Source organism: Hyperolius riggenbachi, chromosome 8, assembly GCF_040937935.1.
Source record: "Hyperolius riggenbachi isolate aHypRig1 chromosome 8, aHypRig1.pri, whole genome shotgun sequence".
In the NCBI taxonomy this organism is placed as follows: Eukaryota; Metazoa; Chordata; class Amphibia; order Anura; family Hyperoliidae; genus Hyperolius; species Hyperolius riggenbachi.
Genome location: NC_090653.1, coordinates 155,383,217 through 155,407,317, shown reverse-complemented (window position 1 = coordinate 155,407,317; position 24,101 = coordinate 155,383,217). Strand labels below are relative to the sequence as shown.

Below are 24,101 nucleotides of genomic sequence, written 5' to 3'. Positions count from 1 at the left end.
GGTGATTTGATTTGTAAGGTTTTGGCTGGTCATGATCACGTTTTCATGTCTCACTTCCTATTTTACTTTACACTGGAACAAAATGTAGACCTGATCACATTGGAGACATACAACTAAACCGCATGATTAAAGGCATCATGTGCCTTTCCGTGTATTCTCCTTAAAGCGAACCTCCAGACTAAAAATCTACTCAGCAGCACTGAAAAACCTTGGTGTTTCTTTAAGAGTTTCACAGCATCAGAACTTTGTTTTTCTTACCTAAGCCTCATTTTAGCTGCACAGAAGCTAAGCGCCACCCGACCAAAGAAATCTGCCCGGGCATTTTTCCCCAGATGCTGTGCAAAGCATGATGGGATTTCTGATGTTGTTGTTCTCGTTGCCTAGCGCGCAGCTGGGAGGGGTGGTCAGGACACTGGACAGTTGGAACTGTGTCTCATGCTCCCTGTCAACCAAAAAGATGGCTCCCCCCCATGAAATCACAAACATTTGCCTGTTCTTTTAAAACAGGGTGGGTAAGATATTATATTACCTAATTATTTTATTTAACATAACTAATGTAACTTAATGACAGTATGTTTGTTTAGGCTAAAGTTCCTCATTAAGGAGAAATTCTGCTATGTAAATGGATCATTTCATCTATGTTAGATGAAACACTTGCAGTAATAGTAGGTCTAAAACCCTCGGTGGCTCTGAATAATTGTTGGTACTGTTATGGATTTCTGAACTGATTCAATAAAATTGACACATCTGGAGTGTTACCAATGTGCTGGCTTCGGTAGGTTTTCATTAATTTGCTTAGAGATTTGTTCTAATATTTCACAGCCAAACATCTGGGACATCAGAAGGGTCTCCATTAGCTGATCAAACTGATCACATGCTTCTCCATGAGTTTGCCTAAGCATTGCCATCCTTATTCCCCATATCTCATATGGCATGTCATATTGCTCACTTAAGGCGAGTGGGTGTGAACTTTGAGTATTGTATGTTTGGGCAGTACAGAATTATGCAGCTGTCACTCCGCACCACACTCACAAACAAATGTTTACCACCAGGCCCAATCACCATATCAATCTAAAAACTGTCAACAATACCAGAATACCACCTTTCCTATACCTTCATTCTACTAAATGCATGGTACATGCTCTAATTTTTTTCACTTCAACTACTGCAACAACCTTTTATCTGTTTGCACATAAAAAAAACCCCTTTCACATAAACCATTAACAACAATAAAAATATTTAAAGTGTACCAGATCTGAAAATAATAAAAAGTTTTATACATACCTGGGGCTTCCTTCAGCCCCATATGCTCGGATCGCTCCCATGCCGCTGCCCTCCGCTGCCCGCAGCTTCGGGAACCGAGTCTCGTCACTTACGTCAGTCAGAGCCAGTCAACGCCGGAGTAGTGCACCCTCTATGTATGTCTCCAGCGGCTGCTGGAGAGATACGCAAATATAGCACTTTTCTTACGTTAGACTGGCTCCAGCTGACGGGAGTGACGAGACCCGGTTCCCGAAGCTGTGGGCAGTGGAGGACAGCGGCATGGGAGCGATCCGAGCGGCTTGGGCTGAAGGAAGCCCCAGATATGTATAAAATTTTGTATTTTCAGCTCTGAGTTACTTTAAAAAGGCTGACTTACCACTTGTGTTTAAAGGACAATATAAAGCATTGGCAGAGAATAGCAAGCAGATTTTATTGTACATGTGTTTCTCTAGTCTACGCCTGCTTCATAATGCACTGTGCCCGTGAGATTGTCTCACTCCTTACTTGTTTATTGTAAAGCACTGCCTAATGCTGGGCATACACGGCGTCGAGGGGAGGATTATCAATCGAGCCTGATGACTCGATTGATAATATCCAACGTGTCTGATCACCGCAGGGATCGATTCCGAGCTCGATCCCCGCAGGTGGACATTAGCGGGTAATAAAAAGCGCCGGTGGGGACGAGCGGGAATCAATCTGCACGGACAAGCGGGGACGCGGCAGCCACGCGGCGGGGGTCGATCCAGCGGCTAATCGGCCGCTGGATCGACCCGTGTATGCCCAGCATTACATACAGGTCCTTTTCAGATAAAGAATGACAATTTACTCCATGTTTCTGAGCCAGGATTTAACTGTGTACTATAATAGGTTGCATACTGAGAGGATTTCAATCTCCAGAACTTTATTAGCAAATTGTGGGTTACACCTACTATTTTTAAAGTGGGGTAACTTTCAGTGACCTCCGCTGTAAGCTAGATGGGTAAGAGGTGCCCAGTGAAATACAATATTTACAAACAGTTTTAAAAAGGAGTCACAAGTGTTGGCCTACCTTTCCAATAAATAATAAGTTTTCCTTGGGATAATTTATTCATCACAGTAAAAAAATAAGTGAGTTCACACAACATAGCCCACTTCTTCAGTTCAATAAAACAGTGCAAGTATAACTGAATTAGCCAAATATGAGCACCTCTAAGTCCTTCTGCTGATAAGGTATTTCATGCAAGTACCCAAGCTCCAAGTGCTGCATTCCAAGAAACCTCTGACCATTAACAAGGTTACTTTTTTAGAGTTCCAGCCAACTCTGATATCTGAAATTCTTCAAATAAGTCCTCCCATGTTGGAAATGCAAACATAACTCTTACTTTGCAAAATTATTGGCTACTGAGCATCTCTACATCTAGAAGGGCTCACTTCCTCCCTCTACATAAAGCCTGACGGTTTTGATTACTCCATCACTTCAGACCCGGACACTGCTTTACCTGGCACTTATTTGACCTCAGGAAGCGGCGGTTGCCGAGAAACGTGTTGTCATAGTGCTTATGAAATAAACTTTTGTGTAAATTCTTTTTTATATAGAGATAATCCATGCGAGTGGTCTTTCTTCTTTTTTTTATAAATACACATATAATTGGTCTTTTTCATTTGGGCGCCTCCTAGCACTACCCTATCATTTACTACCCTACACTTGTAATGGTTAGTATCACACAATTTTATTGTGAGATACAAAACTTTTTTGGAGCAGCAACCTATCACTTATCCTGCAAATAATTGTCAGCAGCGCTTCCTTAATAATATTCCTCCACCAAGGGAGGAGTCTTGCCGAAACAGTGGAGTCTCGCCGGAACGGAAATTGGAAGGAACAGCAGTGCAGCCGATGATAGCTTGCGGCGGGGAGGACATAACGCGGCGGTCAGCCCGGGAGACCGCGCGGGGTGGAACCCGCTCTCAAACTTTCCAAAAGCTGTTAAAACTGCATCCAACACGTGAGTGCAATTTTTAAATAAAGATTTTAATGTTTTAAAACTATACTGCGCAATGAGAGGCTTTTTGCTTCATACCCTAAGGTCATAGGAACAAGTGCTTTATGAGCCGTGAATTTGGAATTCCTTGTATCTGCCTGATTGTGGTTTAAGAAGTGTCGTGGAAGGCGAGGGGAGCCTATGTAATGCCCCAAAGGTGCTCTTGCTACTGTTATCGTAGCATATTGAATAGGTGAGTCGCACTCCTAAAGGGTGACTATTCTTGGTGGAGGAATATTATTAAGGAAGCGCTGCTGACAATTATTTGCTGGACCTTATGTGGGAAGATACTCATTCCTAGAACAGAAGCGCATGCCTGAGGAACTGTATCAAGCATTATCTTTTTTATCTTTGTTATTTTTCTGTTTCATATAAATCAGTTGTACTGCCCTCTGTTATACAGAGGGAAGGACTGACAATGTGCTTTAAGGACTGGTAGAATTTTTTGCATACTAAATAAGGGCTTATAACCCAAATTAATTTGTAACAGTGTGTGAGGAATACCACTGGAGTGGGACTGTGCAATTTAAGTGTGTGCAACTTTTATGCTACGTTTTGCAAGCGCTGTTTTTGTTTGTTATTTGAAACCTATCACTTATCCTCTACACCTGAAAGGCCGAGTGGAGACGGTACTTCTCCACATGCCCTAAAGAGTGGTTGCATCTGGTGGCAACCCACACTTGTGAGTATACAACTTATATCTGATCTTATCCAACACAACCAGACGATACTACACCAGATTGGGCTTCCGGTGTCCCTGTGTTCTTTTCCCATTTTTACTAGTAAGAAGTACTCCACAACTAGACTGGGCCTCATGAAGCAAAATGGAGAGATCATGAGTGTAAGATAGATGTAAGCTGCATACACACTTGCGTCACCTGAAACAATTGTTCATGATCATCTAGAGTGAAAATATGGTGTGTGTGTTTTTGTGTGTGTGTGTGTGTATATATGTGTGTACATGTGTTTCCAGACCTTGTTAACAAGGTCTTTGGTGGTCCATTGTGTTGGATCACAAATGCCCACCCACTTTCCTCTCTATACAACATAGAATAGACTGCTTTCTGAGAGACGAGTAGAGTGTTTCTCACCAGAAATGATCACAGACAAAGGTGACAGAAATGTATTCATTTGTCCGTAATACACTAAATCTGCATACAAATGGATTGTTATGTTTTAAGTGGAAGTTGCATAATATGCTTTTATTGCACAGCACTCGATTCAAGGATGCCAGCTGGCCAATATTTTTAGAATAAATTCTGTAAAATAAAAATGTCCTTCTACATTATCAGTGAGAAACACATGTACTGTATTTTTTTCCCAGACAAATTGTAACCCTACCTACTATTCGCTGTCTTTTAGTCCCTGAAAGATGTTAGGAACATATTTCTTTTACGAAACCTATTTACACGCCGTAACTGTAATTTTAAATTACTTTTGTACAGGTTGTAGAACCCATGGCATTTGCTTTTACTGTGTTTGTAGTGGTAGCCAGGAGTTCAAAGTAATGGCCTTGGAGAAAAGCAATTTGGCTGTTGATGGTAATACCTTTTATGGCACCTACATAATGGAATTTCATAGGTGAAGTGCAGAAGGTTTTCAAACTCTGCTGCTTTGAGCGTACTTGAAAAAGAAATCCAGAGTTTCAAGGTTTGGGCACCTAAGAAGAAAAATCCTGAACATGAAGGTTTAGATTGTTTGTTCACTGAGATATCTGTGCTTGTTGCTGGTTTATGATGAGAAATTATCTGTGTGCTGTATGATGTGCTGCACTATGTTTCTTTAAGGCTCTTTTAACTGAAAGCAATTTTTTGTTTAACTTTTTTAATTATTTTTGTCCAGGTTAAACATTATTGTGTAAGCTTTTACGCTTGATGGTCTCTTATTCTGTCTTCCTCCTTAGTTGATCCCCTTTTCAGAATACGCCCATACTTAGGACTAACCTATTCAAGGGCTTATGAGAGAAAGAAACGGCGGCTCTTTGCCCGTCAATTTCAATATGGTATCTTTTGCTCATGACACAAATGTTTAACTTTTGTTGAAATTTGCCACTGTGTTTTTCCTCCGACCCCACTGTCTCAGCATGTGGTGTCCTTTCTCCACGCTGCCAGAGGGGGGGGGGGGCTTATAGGGAGAACCTCCCAGTGTCTAGGCGGCAGTCAGTGCCTTTACTAGTGACGCATGCAGGTGCTGGCACAGCACGTGAACGAGGTGTCGCTGTGACCTTCTGATGCGGCCGTGCTCCCATAGTGCTGCAAAGCTTGAGTACGAATTACTGGATTCAGATACATGCTGTAGAAAACTGCAGCATGCCATCCAGATTCACACCGCAGTGCAATCTGGACAGAAAGCCACCAAAGAGGCAGTGTTTCTCCGCGCCACACCCATGCAGAGAAATGCTGCAGATTTGGCCCGGATCTACACATAGTGGAAAATCGACCTCAAAGGCGTACAAAGGAAAGTGCGGATATTGGGAGAACACAGAAGATAGTTTTTGCACATTTTATTTATAAATGTCCCTACACAAAGCTGGTACATCTTGCAAGACTCGCAGCCATAGTTTACTCCAAACAGGCTTTGAATAGAGTCATAAAAATGTTTCACAGGTCCATGAAATCTTCATATTTGGGGTTATAGTAACACACAAGAAGAGGCTAGTTTTCATAGATCGGATTTGACTTTCTAAGATCTGCTGTTCCTTTGCAATTAGCGGAACATTGCAGAGAAGACAAACACTCCCTCGGCAATGCAGTCAGTCTAGTACAGACCTCCCCAGCAACAAACAAGTTAAGTTTTTAATGAAAATAAATTTCTGTGGCTCACCGTCTAAAGTCTTAAGAACTGCCATAAAGCTGAATTTTCAATGAGAGCTCTAACAAGGTAATAGGAATGTGACTGAGTCTTCAGTGTCTTGGTTAAATAGTAATTTATAACTTTGTTTTTCTTGCCACCTCCGCTAGACCTACTGTGGGGTGAGGTATAAAATGTATCAGCTATGAAATAAAGATGAAAGTTTGCTGTGCTTATCAAATCGCCAGCTTACATTCTGGAATGGTCACAAAGTTTTAACAAACATTTTAGTGACTGCATAAAAAAATCTAGTTTACATATTTTACTAATTTTACTCTAGATTGCTGCATTTTCTTGTCTTCTGTTTCCGATTATAATTATTTCACAAACACTGTGCCAGTTTAATGACTTTTGTATTATGTACGGTGTTTGTTTCCTCCTGCTAATAACGTATATGTATATTCTATATTCGTTGTTCCCTGGAAATCCCATTTAGTGCACACATTGGATGTCATTCCTGACTTTGTAAATCTTGCATGTAGCAAAGGGTTAAACCCTTACTATTGTAACGGGGAAAGAGGCCCCAGGAGCAATAAAGCACATTAAAAACAATTTAAAGAATTTAGTGAATAGAATGGGAAATTAGACTATAGTGCAAACAAATATTTCTGTTCTTTTCACTAAATTCTATATGATTTTGATTCCAATTGCTTTTTATTGTTTTTAATGTATTTTATTGTTACTGGGCACCTCTTTCCCCCGTTGTATATAATACCCTCATTTGGAGGGCGGTTACTTGCCAGCTTTACGGAGTCGGTATGTTGATTCCATGTTTCCCAAGAGAGCGACTGAAGAATACAGAAGTACCCTTTTACCCGAGTGGAGACTGATTTTCTCCTATTGGTTGGTTGCCCTACTACCAACCCTATTGTGTGAATACAATTCTTTCTTCAATTTATCTCCATTACCTAACTTACTACACCATCAGGGCTTCTGTGGTGTCTGTTTTCCATGGTACAGATCCCGTGTATCGCTCAAGTCGTATTTTCACTATTATGTTTATCTCCATCAGTGAGAACTACATTCCTTGTTAGTGACACATCTTTTATGCAGCACAGCCTGCAGTCTTCACCCCCCATCCTCATCTTCATGGCATATACCCATAATGCCTTTCCATTCCGGTGATGGGCTGTGGCTGCTTTTAGATATAATACTGTCCTCTTTCATTGGTGACCAATTGCATCTCTAATACATAAAACAGCTCCTCTTTCATTTGGTCTGTTAGCTGTTGATCTATGCATTGGTGGCCATTGGCTAGTGACATGATTTGCATAATATGCTGCAGTGCCATGTCTACAGGCATTATAATTGCGTTCCCCCTTCCTCTCCCCTTGTTGTCAGCATTAGATTACATTAGTAATTCGTGGACATGCTAGAACAATACTAAAGAGAGAAAAATAGGTGGGGTAACCTCAGCTAACCTAAAGCAGTAGATTAATATATAATGACAAGACACATAGAGAAAGCATCAGGCTCTGGTATATCAGTGTAGAAAGGCACTTTATTAACAATCAGCACAAATGCCTCACATCATCTTTGTGAGTACTTGCTATTGGCCCACCCACTAGGACCACACAACTGGCTATATATTGCCTCACACCAGGGAAGCTGAGATGGACAGTGCTATTTAATGATACTGGCAGCGGCATACAGCAAGTCTGACACTGTGTTTGTCTGTGTGGATACAAGGGAGATTGGAGTGCTGTGCAGGACTTTATATCCTAGACTAGTGACCTTGGCCCATTTAAAAACGGGCTATGTCTGTCAGTAATCCACCGTGCGTGTACACGCCGCCAGCCGCGCGCCTCGTGCACGCGCACACGACCGCCCCTTCTGTCCCTGTCCGCCTTTGGCTCTCGGCAGTGTCTCTGCATCTTTTCCCTGCACATGAGCAGTGCTAAAATGCACTGACACACGGACAGACGCAGGGACACTTGCATATTATTAGGTAGGATACTGGTGAAATAATTCTGATCTGTTTTTGTCTTTGAGTACATCTGGCATGTACAATACTATCTCCACTGCAAACTTCTACTTACAAGGTTATCCCACAATTATACTGATTAGCAGCATTGCCATTGTATAATGCCTGACCCAGTATGTGGAGGTTGTATAGTTAGGAGCATGGCAATTGATGCTATTTATGCATATATTTTAATTGTTTTTTAACTGGACAGTTTGCTTTATTCCTTTGGGGTTTGTACTCTTTGGTAATAAAATGCCTTGCTATTTTTATATCCAGTAACCCTTGTGCTTTCTCTATGCTTTCTTGTAATACAGCCTAGGGAATGTGAATGGGTTTAGTTCAATAGACACAAGCGTTGGTATTTTCTTTTTTAAGAGTATGTAAATGTTGATGTTTACAGTTATTACTGCTTTGACTGGTGCACCCATACAGTAAATTATAATCTTTAAATTGTATAGTATGTTTTTTAACTGTGTGGTCTAGATAGCTGAATGCCACGTGGCAAACATACATAGCTAATAAGTCATGACTACATACATATAGATCTACCTTTTGACATTCAGACGATCCCCTAGGGATGTTATCTGCTCTGTACCTCCATTTCCATGGAGGTTTTTACATGGAGTGTGTTTCTGTCTTATTGCCCTGTTCCAATTCTCATAATATCCTGCCGTTTAAGTCCAGCCCAGGACTACAAGATAAAATGATTGGAGTTCCTAATAGAATTAAAGCGGACCTAAACTCTTGTACAAGAGACAAGTAAAACGCAGGGAAATCCAACCTGTGTCCGTTCAGAGTGAATAGTCTGTATAAGTCTTCCTTATCTGCAAGTAATGATTCAGTGCAATCTGAGCTGTCAGCTCTGTCTGATCTGTGCCAAGGTATGCAGAATTGTTTGCTAATATGTCGACACAGAAGGTTAACTCTTTCTGTGCTACCATGAAACCAGGAAGTAGACACTGCATATTTATTGCAGGAGTTCTCTAAGCTGTAACAAATAAATGTTTTTCTTATTTCTATTTTATAGGTTATTATGCTTTTGCTCATCTTTTAGATCAGAGAAGAAGCTCTGGGTTTAGATCCGCTTTAAGCTTGGACGTAAACTTGCCTGGACAGGAACTTATTGCATTGATAAAGCATGGACAAAAATGTAATCTTTGTGTTTACAGGTATGGCGGCAGTTTGGATATTTTCTTTGCTTTCTTGTCTCTTACTGCTCTCTTATTTACTGCTCTCTTATCTGAATCACTTGGTGTGTATCACTCTTTTTATAGCTTTGTCCCGCTGCATTAATATGTATTGTGAGGGAATCCAACAATCCTTCAGTGTTTCATACCAATCAAAAAGCACCCAGATCACATTTTGCAGAAATTATCTTAAAAGACTACTATAATAAAAACTGTAAAATGTAAGAGACATTGTTACACCCACATATCAGAGCTACTGCACTGAAAATGACCAAACTTTTTTTTTCCTATGCAGCCGTCTTAGGGTGAATCTCTTAATGTGACATTTTTAGGATTTCCTTTCTTTTCAAACAACAGTGGTACTCTCCAACTGCTAGACAAGCGTGCAGCAAGTAGGCAGGTTGGCGGGCATTTTTTGTGCAGGTTTTTACAGGGAGTGTTTTTAAAACATTAAAGGGAATTTTGAGAATCTTCCATGAGCAGATGTACTGGTCCAAAACCTGTCGGTAAAATGTTCACAGCTGTCAGATTAAGCATATCAACTCTATGACGTAGAGTTAAATAAGAGAAAATGTATAAAGCATTTTACACTGTGACAAATATATTTTTGTGTAAAGATATATTTTGAAAATGTACAGTTTTTCATGACAGTTGTCTATGAATTACCACTGAAGACTATGCGATAAAAATGGATTGGGTAGAAAGAAAGAGCAGTTAGGGTAGCAGTGGTAAAGGCATGCACGTGTATAGATCGGCAGATATCATTATTCTACGGCTGTTCTCTATAACAATTGTCCCTGGCCTGTGTTACGCTGAATGCCGACTAGAGCTACCGGTATATCACAAATATTCTTCTTTTTTTTTTTTTTAAACCACATGCTTCTTCCTTTGCGATCAAATCTCCTGCAGTTTTTCATGTAAAGCACTTAAGCTCTATGAAGGCACATGAAAATTATAGAAAGGGCTTCATTTTTCAGCAGCTGTGTTTAGCTGAATAACAGATTTGGAAAGAGCAGACTTTAATTAATCTGTGTATTCTGCCGAGATTTTAGCACCATCTGATTTACTTCTCATGGATGAAAAGTGTAATTGTAGTTTTTTTCATGTGTTTTTTTCCTCCACTTTCCTTTGCTGCTAGTTTGTCCTCTTCAGAAATGCATTTACTTCCTCTTTCTCTAAATGGCGCATTCAGATGCACAGCATGCAATTTTAGGAGATAATGTATGAGATTTAAATAGTAGTTGTAACATTTCAGGAAATAAATTGTACAAGAAATAAACACGCTTCCACTACAAAAGCTTTTAAACTGTGTGTACCTGTCAGTACCTGGGCACAAGGCACAAGGGCTGGCACCTTCTTTGTTCCAGCCTAGACACATGGCGTCTTTTAACAAATATTTGCAGAACTGTTTTGAAAGACCTAGCTAGCAGCGCCCATGTTGTAACAATCCCATATATGCAGAGATGTGGCTAGAAATCATGTTTCCTTATCAAAATCATGATGTCCCAACCCAGGGTACATTGGGCCAGTAACACCATTCTGCATTGATATAGGTGGATAGGGTAACCCACTCTAATATACAGTACAATACAATTGCCTTAATTCACTAAAGAATATCGCGCTTAGCACTGCTGCCCCCGGGGCTGTTGTACAGAGTGCGCTCTTTGACGTTACATGCACTCCCTTGAAAACAATAGTGACATTAAGTATCGGGATTGCGCTACATCCTATCGTGCGGTTTTCAAGGGAGTGTGCATAACTTCAAAGAGCACATGCTACCCAACAGCACCGGGATAGCGTGTGCTCGGTGGTTTAACCCGCGCTGCTAAGTGTGGTGTTCTTTAGTGAATCAAGGCCATTGTCTCCCAGTTGGTGGGGTAAGTGCAAGAACAATGCTCATTAGTTCCATTTGGGGATTTGCTGTATCTCATAGCGATATTGTGGGAAAACTGTACACACACCTGTATACTGTACCTGTACACACACTAAAATATCATACAAAATAGCTTTAAATAGCTGCCTTCACCCAGTTTCCTTTAGCATGTGTATGGGGCTTAAAGTAAACCTGTGGCTTTTTAAAAAAAAGGAACGTTCCATATTCTCCCACCTAGAGGGAAGCCTCTGGATGATTCAGATGATTCCTGTGTCCTCCTGTCGCTCTTCACCACTGGACAGGACCTTCTTCTAGTTCCAGCATGGCACAGCAAGAACGGCCCGCATCTGCACAGTAGCATGGAGCTGCTTATGGACAGAGTAAAAGTCATGCAAAATCGGCTCTGTGCTACTGTGCAGTGCAGCCCCACTCGTACGTGGACAGGAGCAGGGAAGCAAGAGAATATTCCAAAAGGCCTTGTTGAATTTGTTCAGAGGGTCCCATTGTTGGCCTATGCAGAGCCTCCCACTACTGAGATACGGCCTGTTTTCATAGTTCTCGGCATGCATCTTGTGAGACGGGATGCCGGCACAGCTGTGATGCGAGACACATCTGAATCCCGTATAAATCAAGCATGCCATCTGATATTTTTCCAATGATTTCAAAAGTCTGCATTTCCCTATCCAAATGCTTGGAAAAGCTGCAGATTCTCACCACTAGAAATGGGCCTTAAATATTCAGTTTTAGATTTTGTTTTTTTCCTTCAGGTTTACTTTAAGGTTTACATCTAGTAGTGTAACAACTTCTAAAAAGAATGTAAAGCTAGCACTGTGCACACACAAACATATGACAAAGGCATTATTTTATAATTCTTCTGTATATGATTTCCTAGTCATGTAGAATAGGAATAAAACTTTGAATTGTAGCTGGATATTGACCGTGTGCCCCTAATACTACTTGTGTATTTCTGCTAGCGCTTCCCTGATCATGTCAGTTCTCCACACTGTGACTACAAATTAGAGTGAAGTCCTGCTGTAATTGTGCAGAGAACAGCTCCTTGTTATCTGTAATTATTTGCTAAAACTTCCAATTGAAAACCAGGCATTGTGTCTGGCTCCAAATGCAGGGCGATATCAATCAATATAACCAAACTGTCACAATTAAACTGAAATATAAAAGCCAATTAAACTGTATTTAACCCATTCAGCTTATAGTATAACCAGATCAAGAGCTCATGCTTCATTTCTCAGTAAGTGAATAAATCATGCATATTTTTATAGCTCAACTGAGGCTTTAGTTTTTTTCCATCAACTTGAATGAACATGAACCACACTTATATTACAATTAAGAAAGTTACAACTAGGTCCTGGTATGTTAAACTTTAGCAAAAAGGGGAAAAATAAATCAATACATTGCAAAGTGAAAAGTAAAAAAAAATACAAGAGAAAACAAGAAATGATATTTGAAATGTTATTTGTTCATTCTGTTTGATCCACAATCAGCCCCCTAAAAGTGTCCATTAATGGTAAATGTATTCACCAAATGCGACCTTCAATGCGATTTTAATGCTCAAATTGTATAGAAAATTTGCCGTTTATGAAGGCAATTGATCCAATTTTGGATTTTATGATTGAATTTGAAGAAAGAATTGTAAATGTGAAGAATTGTAAAACAGTAAATGTGAACAATCGATAATTACATTCTGATTATTTTCGATCGGAAAAATTGCATTGAAAGATCGCATTTAGTGAAAACATTGTACCGTTAAGGAGCACCTTAAGGGCCTGTACACACTGCTGCGCTTGCTCTGCGTTTTTAAAAACGCATGCGTTTTTAAAATCGCAAGGTCTTTTGAAAAAGAATGAAAATCGTGATGACTTGTACACACTGGTGCGATGCGCTTTTTTAAGCGCAGCGCATGAAAAACGCATTAAAAACGCTTGCGTTTTTGCCTGCGTTTTTCAGAAGTCAGTATCCCAGAAGACTCTGCAATCTCCTGATTCCTGTTGAAATGTAAACTAGAAAAAAAACAAAGGATTCTTTAGCCAATCAGCAATTACAAGAAAAACGCAAACGCACAAAAAACGCAGGCAAAAGCGCATGCGTTTTTATAACTACATGCACTTTAAAAACGCATGCGCATTTTGCTTGCGTTTTTCAGTGTGTACAGGCCCTAACAGTTGCTAGGCAGTTGGACACAGCTGTTATTTCCCACAATACAGGAGGAATAGAATCCGCACACCCGCAGGTAGAGTCCAAGGGTTTTTATTTAATCCAATTCACAAAGGCAATAAAATGGCTGACATGTTTCGGATCATATCCTTACTCATAGCCTAAACAAACTGACATCTAGGTGGTCCATATATACTCCCCCGGCTCCGCCCCTAGGTGTGTACACACATGGGACCAGGGGAACTTAAAGAAGCAGGACTGAAAACCTGCAGAAATGTATATATATGGAAAAACCACCATCACAGTATTCCTATGTACACAGAATACAATAATAAGAATACAAAATACAAAAATACAAAAGTACAAAAAGTAAGAGGTTAAAACGATATCAGTAAATAAAATTAATATCCCACCTAGCATTGAGGCCATTTGGTTCCCTGGTGCCCATCTGTAGGATCCAAAATGCCTCCCGTGTACGCAATTTCTTATATAGATCACACCGTCTAAAAGGGGCAGTAACCCTCTCAATCCCCTGAAATGAAAAACCCTCCATATTGCAACCCTGTTTCTCCCTGTAGTGTCTCGCAACATTGCTAATGTTATCTGTTTTCCAGGAGGCCTCATTAAAGTGCTCAGAGATCCTCTGTCTCAGGCAACGCGTAGTGCAGCCCACGTATTGTAGGCTGCAAATAGTACATGTGACCACATAGACGACAGATTTTGTACTGCAGTTAATGAATTGACGTATCGGGAAAGTTTTTTGGTTAGCAACCGAGGAAACACCACGTGAAGAATGATGGTGAATGCAATAATTACAGGAGGGGAGTCCACATCTATGTGACCCCAAAAAAGACAGCCATGTAGACCGCTGGGGTGCAACATTAGATTGGAACAGACTGGGAGAAAGGGTAGACGACAGGGAGGGAGCCCTTTTATAGGCAAATCTGCATCCCGCCTCTAGTATTTCTTGTAGCTTGTCATCAGCATACAGTACAGGGATATATTTCTTGATCACCCCTATAACTTGATTATATTGTTGGCTATAGGTGGTTGTAAAATTTAAAGGGGCAGCATTGGAATTCTGTACAGTAAGTGGGCTACTTCTCAGAAGCTTATCCTTGTCTCTGGAGATAGCAATTCTCTGGGCCCTATCTAAATCAGAATCAGAATAACCCCTAGATCTAAACCGTGATCTAAGGACGGAAAATTCCTGAATAGTAAATTCATCTGTGGAACAATTCCTCCTTGCCCTGATATATTCTCCAACGGGGACCCCTCTAAGGGTATGTCTCGGGTGGCAGCTGGTGGCTTGTAGTAGAGAATTCCCAGCACAAGGCTTCCTATATGTTCTAGTCTCTATTCTACCAGATTCGCCAGAACCAAGAAGGGTGATATCAAGAAAATCTATTTGCATATCATTGGACATACAGGTAAAGGACAGATTAAAATCATTGGAATTAAGGTATGACAGAGTTTCCTCTGTGCCTTGCCAGATTAGCAGAAGGTCGTCAATGAAACGACCATACCAGATAATAGAGTCCAAAAAGGGGTTCGAATCACCAAAAATGCGGAGCTCCTCCCACCACCCCATAAAGAGGTTAGCGAGGGAGGGCGAAAATTTCGCCCCCATGGAAGCTCCGCACTTCTGGAGATAGAACCCCCCATTAAATGAAATGTAATTGTGTGAAAGAAGAAACTCCGTTACTACCAGGATATAAGCTTGGAGTGAAGCTGAAAAGGAGCTATAACTGGACAGATGGAACTCGAGGGCCTCGCCTGCTAAACCATGTGGGATAGAGGAATACAATGCCCTCACATCGAGGGTCACCCATTTATAATGTGGTCTCCATTGCACATCCTCTAGACTTATCAGAACATGCTTAGTGTCTTTAATGAGGCCAGGCAGTCTCAAAACCAATGGCTGCAGGTGGGAATCAAGCCATTCCCCCAATCTCTCCCCAAGGGACCCAATCCCAGAAACGATAGGCCTACCCTCAGGTGGGGTGGCAGGCTTGTGCACCTTGGGGAGGTGATGAAAAATGGGGATAACAGGATTCCGAACCCTGAGGAATTCAGCCATGTTCCTTTTCAGTAACCCCATGGATTCCCCTATAGAAATCAATTGGTCAAATTCTAACTTATAGTCAAAAGTGGGGTCCCCGGGGAGATGTATGTAGGTGTTTAAATCCTGGAGCTGACGCATGGCTTCCGCCTTATAGTCGGTGGCATTGAGCATGACGACCGCCCCCCCCCCCCCCTTGTCAGCTTTTCTAATGACGATGTCAGATCTTGACTTCAAGTTCTCTAATGCCTGTCGTTCCAAGGGGGTTAAATTGTGTCTAACTCTACTGGTATCTGCTAGAAGTTTCAAATCTTTTTCTACCAGGTCCTGGAAAATTTCTACCGGTGAAGATCTACAGTACACTGGATAGTAGTCACGATTGAGAGGGACCGGTAGAGTTACATCCTCTATACTAATGAGACCAACATTCTCTGATGCTAAGTGTTGTGCCGTAGCTAAAGTGCATGTATCAAAAAACAAAGGTATAGGAGGTAATGGTACCGGAGTACGGTGAGGCAATGCGTTGGAGGTAGTTTGTGTAAGAAAGTGTTTTTTTTAATAAAAGTGTTCTAATAAATTTATTGACATCCTTAAGTGTGTCAAAAAGACTAAATTTACAAGCAGGGACAAAATTTAGACCCCTAGAAAGAAGTGAAATCTCCTCCTGTGATAAAGTAGCATCAGAGATTTTGATAGCATTCATGGGCTGGATCACCATCTTTTTCCTGTGTTTCCGCCCCCCTCTCCGTGTCTTCCTCCCTGTCCTCCCCCTGGAGTCTGCCGGGACCTGTGCCATCTCCGTTTGGACCTCTTGGGTTGTCTGGGACGGGGATCCTGGTCCAAAGGGGATAGATTAGGGTGTGACCTGGAAAACTCGTCATGATTAGGACCTATCTGTCCCGACACATCGGACAGATCCGACTGTTCGTCAGAGTTATCCGGGGAGCTAAAACTGACACGCTTGGTGGGGGTTCTAGGGGAGCGTTTCAAGATCGGTTTGGGGTCCCCTCCCTGAAGAGTTCCACCTACCCCATTCATAGACAAGACCATCTCGGTAATCTCCCACATCCCTCAAATATTTGGACCTTTTCAGATTCATAATACTGGCCTCCAATTTAGCCACATTCTCTTTTAACTTATTATTTAGGTCATCATATAAATCTGCATCGTAAAACTTGTCGATCTCGGTCCACGTACGCGAAATTTCAAGGTTGAGATCGACAAGTCTACGCTCTTCATACACTACTATAAGTTTCATCAATCTTAATGAGCAGTCAGATAAAATCTCATTCCATTCTATCAGAAATCTGTCACAATACACATTAGTGGGAATTTTTTTGATCCTAAGACCTCGTGGTATAATCCCCTCCGCCACATATTGCTTAAGGGCGGTTATTTCCCACAATGCAACAAGGCTCCCACAGTGTGATATCAGGACCTAGGTCCAGACATCAAACTGTGGGAGGGGTTTCACCACAATATCAGCCATGCAGACCCCACTGATGATCTATTTGAGAAAAGATAAAGATTTCTTGTGGGAAAAGGTGGTATCAGCTTCTGACTGGGATAACGTTCAATCCTTGGATACAGTTCGTCTCTAAATTAGCATATATACGTATGGCAATACAGAATACAAGTATAACAGAAATCCTCATTTTCACAACTTCCCTTCTCTAAAAGTACAGTTTGACAATGTTGTTATCATTCTACATCGGCAACAGTCTACATCGGCAACATTCTACATCGGCAACAGTCCGATCTGTGAGAGTGAGTTTCAAGCTATATATGGATAGAAATTCAAGTAGAGGTATCTGCACAAACTGAAAGCTGCAAGTTTGCAATTCTGACTAATTAAACCCCAAGACAGCAAGAAATATATGAACAGGCTAGAGATTGAAATTCAAATAATTCTCTAATGAAAAGCTCATGTTTCATATATGTAAACATGCAAATTAGTACTCAGTAGTGTATACATTTATGAGGCCTTCTGCATTCATTTATGGGATATATGCTGTAGCAGACATTATTGGGTGAATCATTATTGAGTAGAGATGAGCCTGAAGGTTGGATAAACTTTGGATATACTGTCTTCCATTCAATAAAGGCAAATAAGTGCGGCTAGTATTTTGGTCTTGCAGCAGTAGAGTCACAGATTAGAATCCTGGCCTGGATACTAACTTCATGATGTTTGTTTGTTCTCCTTGAGTTTGCATAGGTTCCTTCCCACAACACAAAACCTCATACTTGTAGGTTAATCTGCTTCTTTGCAGACTTCGATATGGACACTGGATTGTGAGCTTTTTGACACATGTGACTAATTCAGAATTCTCTGTAAAGTGCAGTGGAAAAAAACACCATAATGTATATATAAGACAACTGGGCATATAAGACGACCCCCCAGCTTTTCCAGTTAAAATATAGAGTTTGGGATATACTCGCTGTATAAGACTACCCCTCTTCCAACGCACACCAAATTAAAATTAAAATTACATCATATACTGTTATGAACAGATACTGGTACTGTACTGTATGTGGTACCCAGTATATAACAGTATATAGGCGATTGACTGGTTGAATTGGTCAACTCTCCCTCTCCCTAAGTGGATTGGTCAGCTCTCCTTGTCTACCTGTTTATCAGAGCGGTATGTAAGAATAGATTGCGCTGTGCTCATAAAAGACGCCTCTTTCACTCTTCTGGCCCACCCTTGTATCCTATTTACCCCCTTCTCTGCCTGTCAGATCTCACACATGTGCGCCTGCGCCGCTTCACTACAGTCCGCAGCAGTGAGGTCTGAGAGTCGGTAACAGGATAGGGCATATCACACGGCATCAATGACACCTGCCATATAAGACAACCCCTGACTCTTCAGAAGATTCTCAAGGGTTAAAAAGTAGTCTTAAACGCCAGATTATACAGTAGTTATACACATAGCAGTACAAAAATAATATACATACCTGTAAGGGCTGGTTGCCAGCAAAAACCTTCTGTCAGATGATATAAAAGACAGCAGTATTCAAAACGTAAATATTAACTACTCTCATTAAAAATAGAGCTGCCTTACTATTGTGATGCAGCACATTTTACTCTGCAACAAACCTACATCCTTAATGTATGTGTAAACATGAATTTAATATATGCATCCTTTATACTAAACATGGCCAAACTAGAACAAGTTATTGAATCTTGATTGTCATGACCCAGCCCTCTGATTGTAAAAATATTCAATTTAAGACAGGGAATTGTTGAGTATTTTTTTTATATACCAGTAATTCTATAGGGTTATGTTGTAAAAATGTGCCTAATTCAAATTGTGCATAAATTCAACAAACATTTCTATCAGAAGCATTAATTGTGCTTCACTTGCATAATTTTGGCCCTACTTGCATATTGTACACTAATTCAAAAGTGTTACTTTTGCCAACACTAATCAAGTTGCAAGTTGGAGTCTACCAAAAAGCCCTAGGGACTGCAAGTTAGGTCTTTATAAAGTATTTCAGTGAATGTGACTGAGTATGCCTAATCTTACAGCTACCTCATGAACTTGCTTAGCACGCAATCTTAAAGTCTACCTTAAATGTGGATGTCTTCCTTAGTATAACTGTATTTGTATGTTCTCCTCTGGACTAGTATTATACACATACCTTCAATTTTGCTCTAAAGTGTTGTAGGCACTTTATTATTATTTTAGATTCATATAGCGCCAGCATCTTCCATGTCACTGTACAATAGAGAATATGAAATACAGACAGTAACAACAATGGGTTGCACAGATAAAAGTCAAATGAACAGGTAAATTGAGTTGTAAAATATAAAACCACTTTACACAGCAGTAATAAGGAAAAAGGGAGAGTCCTGCCAACTTGGGTTTACAGTCTGAGGGGTTAAGGGATGGGACAACAGATACAGGAAAGTGGTTTACAAGATGGTAGTGTGGCAGTTGATGGCTAGTTAATTGTCTTTGGTGTATTGTGGTGCATGGCAAACAAATTGTGAAAAGGAATTCCATAGAAGGGGGAGTTCAAGAGAAGACTTTTATGCAAGAACGAGAAGTGGTGACTAGAGAGGAGGAGAATATTGTTAGCAGGGAACAAATGTAGTCATGTAGCGACAAGCAAGAACGTAGAGTGATTTGTAGGTGAAAGTACCTGTAATGAATAGCGGAGATGCCGCCGCATGGGAGAGCGGCATGGCGGCTATCTCCGTGTCCCAGCCGGCGGCTGCTGCCGCGCAGCAGCGTGATGCTGCCTTGCCTGGTCCTTCTAGTGCACACAGATGGAGAACTACGCGCACGCGCACCAGGCGACAGGACCTTTATGCTGCTAGAAGAGGAGTCAGCTGATCATGCCGATCAGCTGACTCCAGCTATGCTCCGGATTGGCTGAGTGACTGGGGCGGCGCTGTGGAGCGCTTTTAGTATATATAGGACTCGCTTGTCACTTGCAAGTTGTCTGCTGTTGCGAACATATACGTGTGAGCGCTCAGACCTGAGTCAGATCCCACAGTGTGTTAGAACCAGCCGGAGCTGGGAATTCACACTGAGTCAGATTCCATTGATAGCTTTAAAGTACTATTGCTTGCTTCTGTTTATGTGTTAGACTAGTTCCCAGGTGTTAAGACCAAGGACCTCACACCTAAGACCAGGAGATTGCTATATTGTTACCATCATCTGTTAGACTAGTTCCCAGGTGTTGAGACCAACGACCTCACACCTAAGACTAGGATTGATATATATACTGTTACCTGTTATGACCTCTGGCTTTCCTGACTACTCTCCTGTTCTCTGATTCAGTACTTCCGCCAATCTGATTACCTGTTGCCAACATTGCCTGTACCTGGATACCGAATCAGTCTTCCGCTTCTGTACTTTATCTGTCCGTGTGTTGCCGAACTGGCTTGTCTGACCTTTCTGGCTGTCACCTAGCCCCTGAGTGATCAGCCTTACTGTATACCTGTGACGCCTGCTCTTCAGGTGGTTATTAGCTGCTATATCAGGCCTATGGTCACCAGCTCCACTGGAGACCATCGTGCAGCACAGTCAGTGGGTCTCTACCTATCCAAGGTCCACTGGCTGCAGTACAGTCTGATTCCCTGCCTCTCAGGGAATCCTTGGCTGCAGTACAGTCTGATTCCCTGCTCCTCAGGGAATCCCTAGCTGCAGACCAATCCTCACCAATACTACTCCAGACAGTGATTCCTGCTCCTCAGGCATCCACTGGCTGCAGTATAGCCTGGTTCCCTGCCCCTCAGGGAATCCTTGGCTGCAGTAGTGTCTATATCTCCCGCCTCACGGGAGATAACTTCTCTGATTACTGTTGCACCAAACACTATATCACATTGGGTGTCCTGTGTCAAGCTATACTAGCATTATTGGTGATTCTGCAGATCACACATAATCAGGTATAGCATCTGTATTATTGGGGATACTGCAGATCACCAATAATCTGAAAAAATCTGTGTTGCTGACACCAATCGTTACAGTACCTTTGTGTAGCAGGTAGGAGGCATTAGAGAAGCAAGAGGAAAGGTAGATGAATTGTACCGCAGAGTTCATGATGTACTGGAGAGGAGCCAGACGACTAGCAGGCAAGCCATGGGGAGGGGGTTGCATCAAGATCTGAAAATGAGTTTGGTTGCTTCCTGGGTGAGAAATGGGGCTAATATGGGAAATGTTCTGTGTTTCCCGGCCCTAGCTTCGTAGCCACTTGATGGGCCATGGCTGCCAAGCTAAGGATGGGCCAAGGCAACACAAGTACCACAGAGCTTTAAAAACAGCAGTTTGGGGGTGGATTGTAACAATAATACCTCTTTGCCTGATGAGGTTTAATTTAAAATGCATTTACTTTGAGTACTTTTGTAATCTGAATAGTTGCTGAAGAGGAGACTAATAACATGCTGAGACACCTGTACACACTCTAGATTTGCGGCTGAAACATCACAAAGAATGGTGCAGCCAACAAAAAAAAAATATAAAGTTGGTATGTTGTACAGTCCTGTTGATTAGATATTTTCTCTCCCTGCTTGTTGATTCTTTCTCAGCCGGTGGCAGTAACTGACCCTCTGCACTGCTGTCCTCCGTTTCATTACTTTGTAATGTGAACAGTGCTATCAGTCAAAAAAGGGCATCAGATATTTCATTTTCACAACACAAGATGGCAGCTCCCATGAAACAAAGACAAGGCCATGTCTAGCTGTGGGCAGCAACATAAAGATGCCAGTTTGCACTAGTAACACCATGTTATTTAGGTATGTAGAACAAGGCACAGATAAGATCAAGTGAGGAAAAGTTTGTTTTTAGTTTGTTTACTAATGTCAGACCTGCTCCCTAATTCTGTCTGCCTATACGTGACTTAACAGAAACCTCACAGCATTCTGCTGCTGGAGTTACTGAGCCCTGTTTGTTAAAGCAGGATTATTTATGAGGTTTTCTGCACAGTACTTATTTTCCCCTGTCACTCTGCAAGGCGACATTAACACTTATTTTTGGCACAACACATTGGCCCAACAAAATGTACAAAATCTGCAAGAAGGAGCGGCTGTAAAATGTGTTTGTTTTTCAGGCTCATGTTGCATTCATATGTAGGTCAAATTGTCTGTGAAATGCGGCACCACTAGATTGTCACAGAATCATAGTTAATATAGTATCTACAGTATCTCTCCACTGTGTTTTATATTCAGTAAAAAGAAATTAATAAGACACTGACACTTAGTTATAAGTCTTAGTAGCAAGTTATAGGTTTCAATTGTCTTTCCTGTTTGCTATTTTCTGAACTTGCTGGTATTGTATTGTCCACATTATGCTCATTTGATGCTTTATTTTTTGTGGTTTTGGAGAGAAGAAAAAGGATTCACTTGACCAGGCATGGTGTGGCCAATGTAGTAAAAAATCTTATGATGTTAATACTTATGATAATAGCCACTCCAAATACTTAAAGGATACCTTAGTGCTCACACATTTTAAAAACGGGCGGAGCAGGCATGTGCAGGAAACGGTCCTCTTCCCCACCAATCATCCCCATTCTCCTTCATCCCCCTCCGTTCTCTTTTAAAGGTCCCGTGAAGTTACTTGCTGGTCGGGGAGGTTGGTGACTAGTGTGCAGCCTGTCCTTGCACATGCCTGCTCCTCCCGTTTTTAAAATTTGTGACCGCTAAGGTATCCTTTAATGTAAGAACTTCTCAAAAGTCAGTAGTTCTAATGGACTGATGTTAAGGTGGTCATAGACTCATTGATTTTTCTCATTGATATTCAGCAGATTCAATCACTCTGATCAAATATTGTAGAAATTGATGTTGCAGGGGCGGCCTGATCAATCAATCCATTTTCATCTGAAATCTATTGAATCCGTTGATTACAATGGATGGAAGATATGGATTGTGGGTGGCAGCAGATTGATGGCCTATAGTGTTGCACTGCATCAAACAGTGCAACGCTGCAGTTAGATTTTTAATAGATTTCATGCTAAAATCTATTAAAAACTATGCCTAGTTTGTGGCAGTAATAGATTCCTGTCAGATCAGATTTGATCTGACAAAGCTCTATCTGGTGGTCAAATCTGATGGCCATCTATTAGTGTATGGCCACCTGAAAATAAGTCTAGTACCTTTGCCTAAAGGACAGCTGTGCATTTAAAGACTGCTCTAATGCAGTCTGATCAATAATAGAAATATATTGCACTGCTGTCTTTGTCCCCCGAGATCAACATGACTGCCGGAGGCCATTTTTATCAGCAGTGTGCTTATCCTAAGCAGAGAAATACCATCACTGCCCATCTTGAAATGAAGAGAATTTATCTCACCATATAAGTGGTCCTATGTCACTCAGCAGCCACTCTCCGACTAAAAACATTACAGAGGCAGGAGTGTAACATTGGCTGATTGGTCTCTTACATTACACCTATGTTGATTGAGTTCCTGAACCTCACTTTCTTATTGCTCTGCCTGAACGTCTGTTCTTTATTTTATCTTACATTGAGGTGGTACCTGTGTTTGTTTCTGAGAATGGGCTAGTTTTTCTCCATTCCAGTTGTAATGATTGGGCAATCTCTGTATCTCTCAGCTGTAGATCTCTCAAGTTCGAGAGTGGTGGATGTGGCTCTGTATCTTGGAGTTCTCTAATGTAACCTAGGCTGCAGCTTGGGGAGTCACTAGTGGAACAAACAATACACTGAGGATGAACTTGGGCGGTGTTACACGTTAATTGCTCTGCCAGACCCACCCATTACAAAGTTTGTGGACATCGCACAATACAAACTTAATACATGTTTAATGCTTGGAATACACGGTTTGATTCTGAGCCATTTAGATGGTTCTATAGATAATTTCCGACATGTCCGATCTCCCGCCCGATAGTTTCCGAGCTCAATTCCACATTGAGGACAATGGAAAAAGATAAGAAAAACGAGTGGAAGGTAAGAGAATCACCTGCGACATTGAGTGGGGAATCGATCGGGTGGGAGAATTGAGCGGCAAAATCGAGCCGTGTATGCCCAGCATTAAGGGCATTCTTAACCTCCTTGGCAGTAACCCCGTGTGTGACACGGGGTAAGCCGCCGAAAGGGTGCCGCTCAGGCCCTGCTGGGCCGATTTACATCATTTTTTTTTTCAAACACGCAGCTAGCACTTTGATAGCTGCGTGGTTGGTCTGATCGCTGCCGCGATGCGCCGCATCCCGCCGCGATACAGGCGCCCCCCCGCATACCCCTTGGGCAGCCT

At 41.5% G+C, this 24,101-nt stretch overlaps 1 protein-coding gene across 6 annotated transcripts in view; it reads left to right on the top strand.

Annotated features, from left to right (window-relative positions):
- The window catches only part of NEXMIF (neurite extension and migration factor), a 596,318-nt gene that overhangs the window by 394,342 nt on the left and 177,875 nt on the right, over positions 1-24,101 (top strand). The window contains exon 1 of one of the 6 annotated variants that reach the window (XM_068247585.1): positions 9,148-9,266. The exons of the other annotated variants lie outside the window; for them this stretch is intronic. The gene's annotated coding sequence lies outside the window, so the exon portion shown is untranslated. Of the gene's footprint in view, positions 1-9,147; positions 9,267-24,101 lie in introns of those variants that run through there. 6 annotated transcript variants of the gene reach the window in all.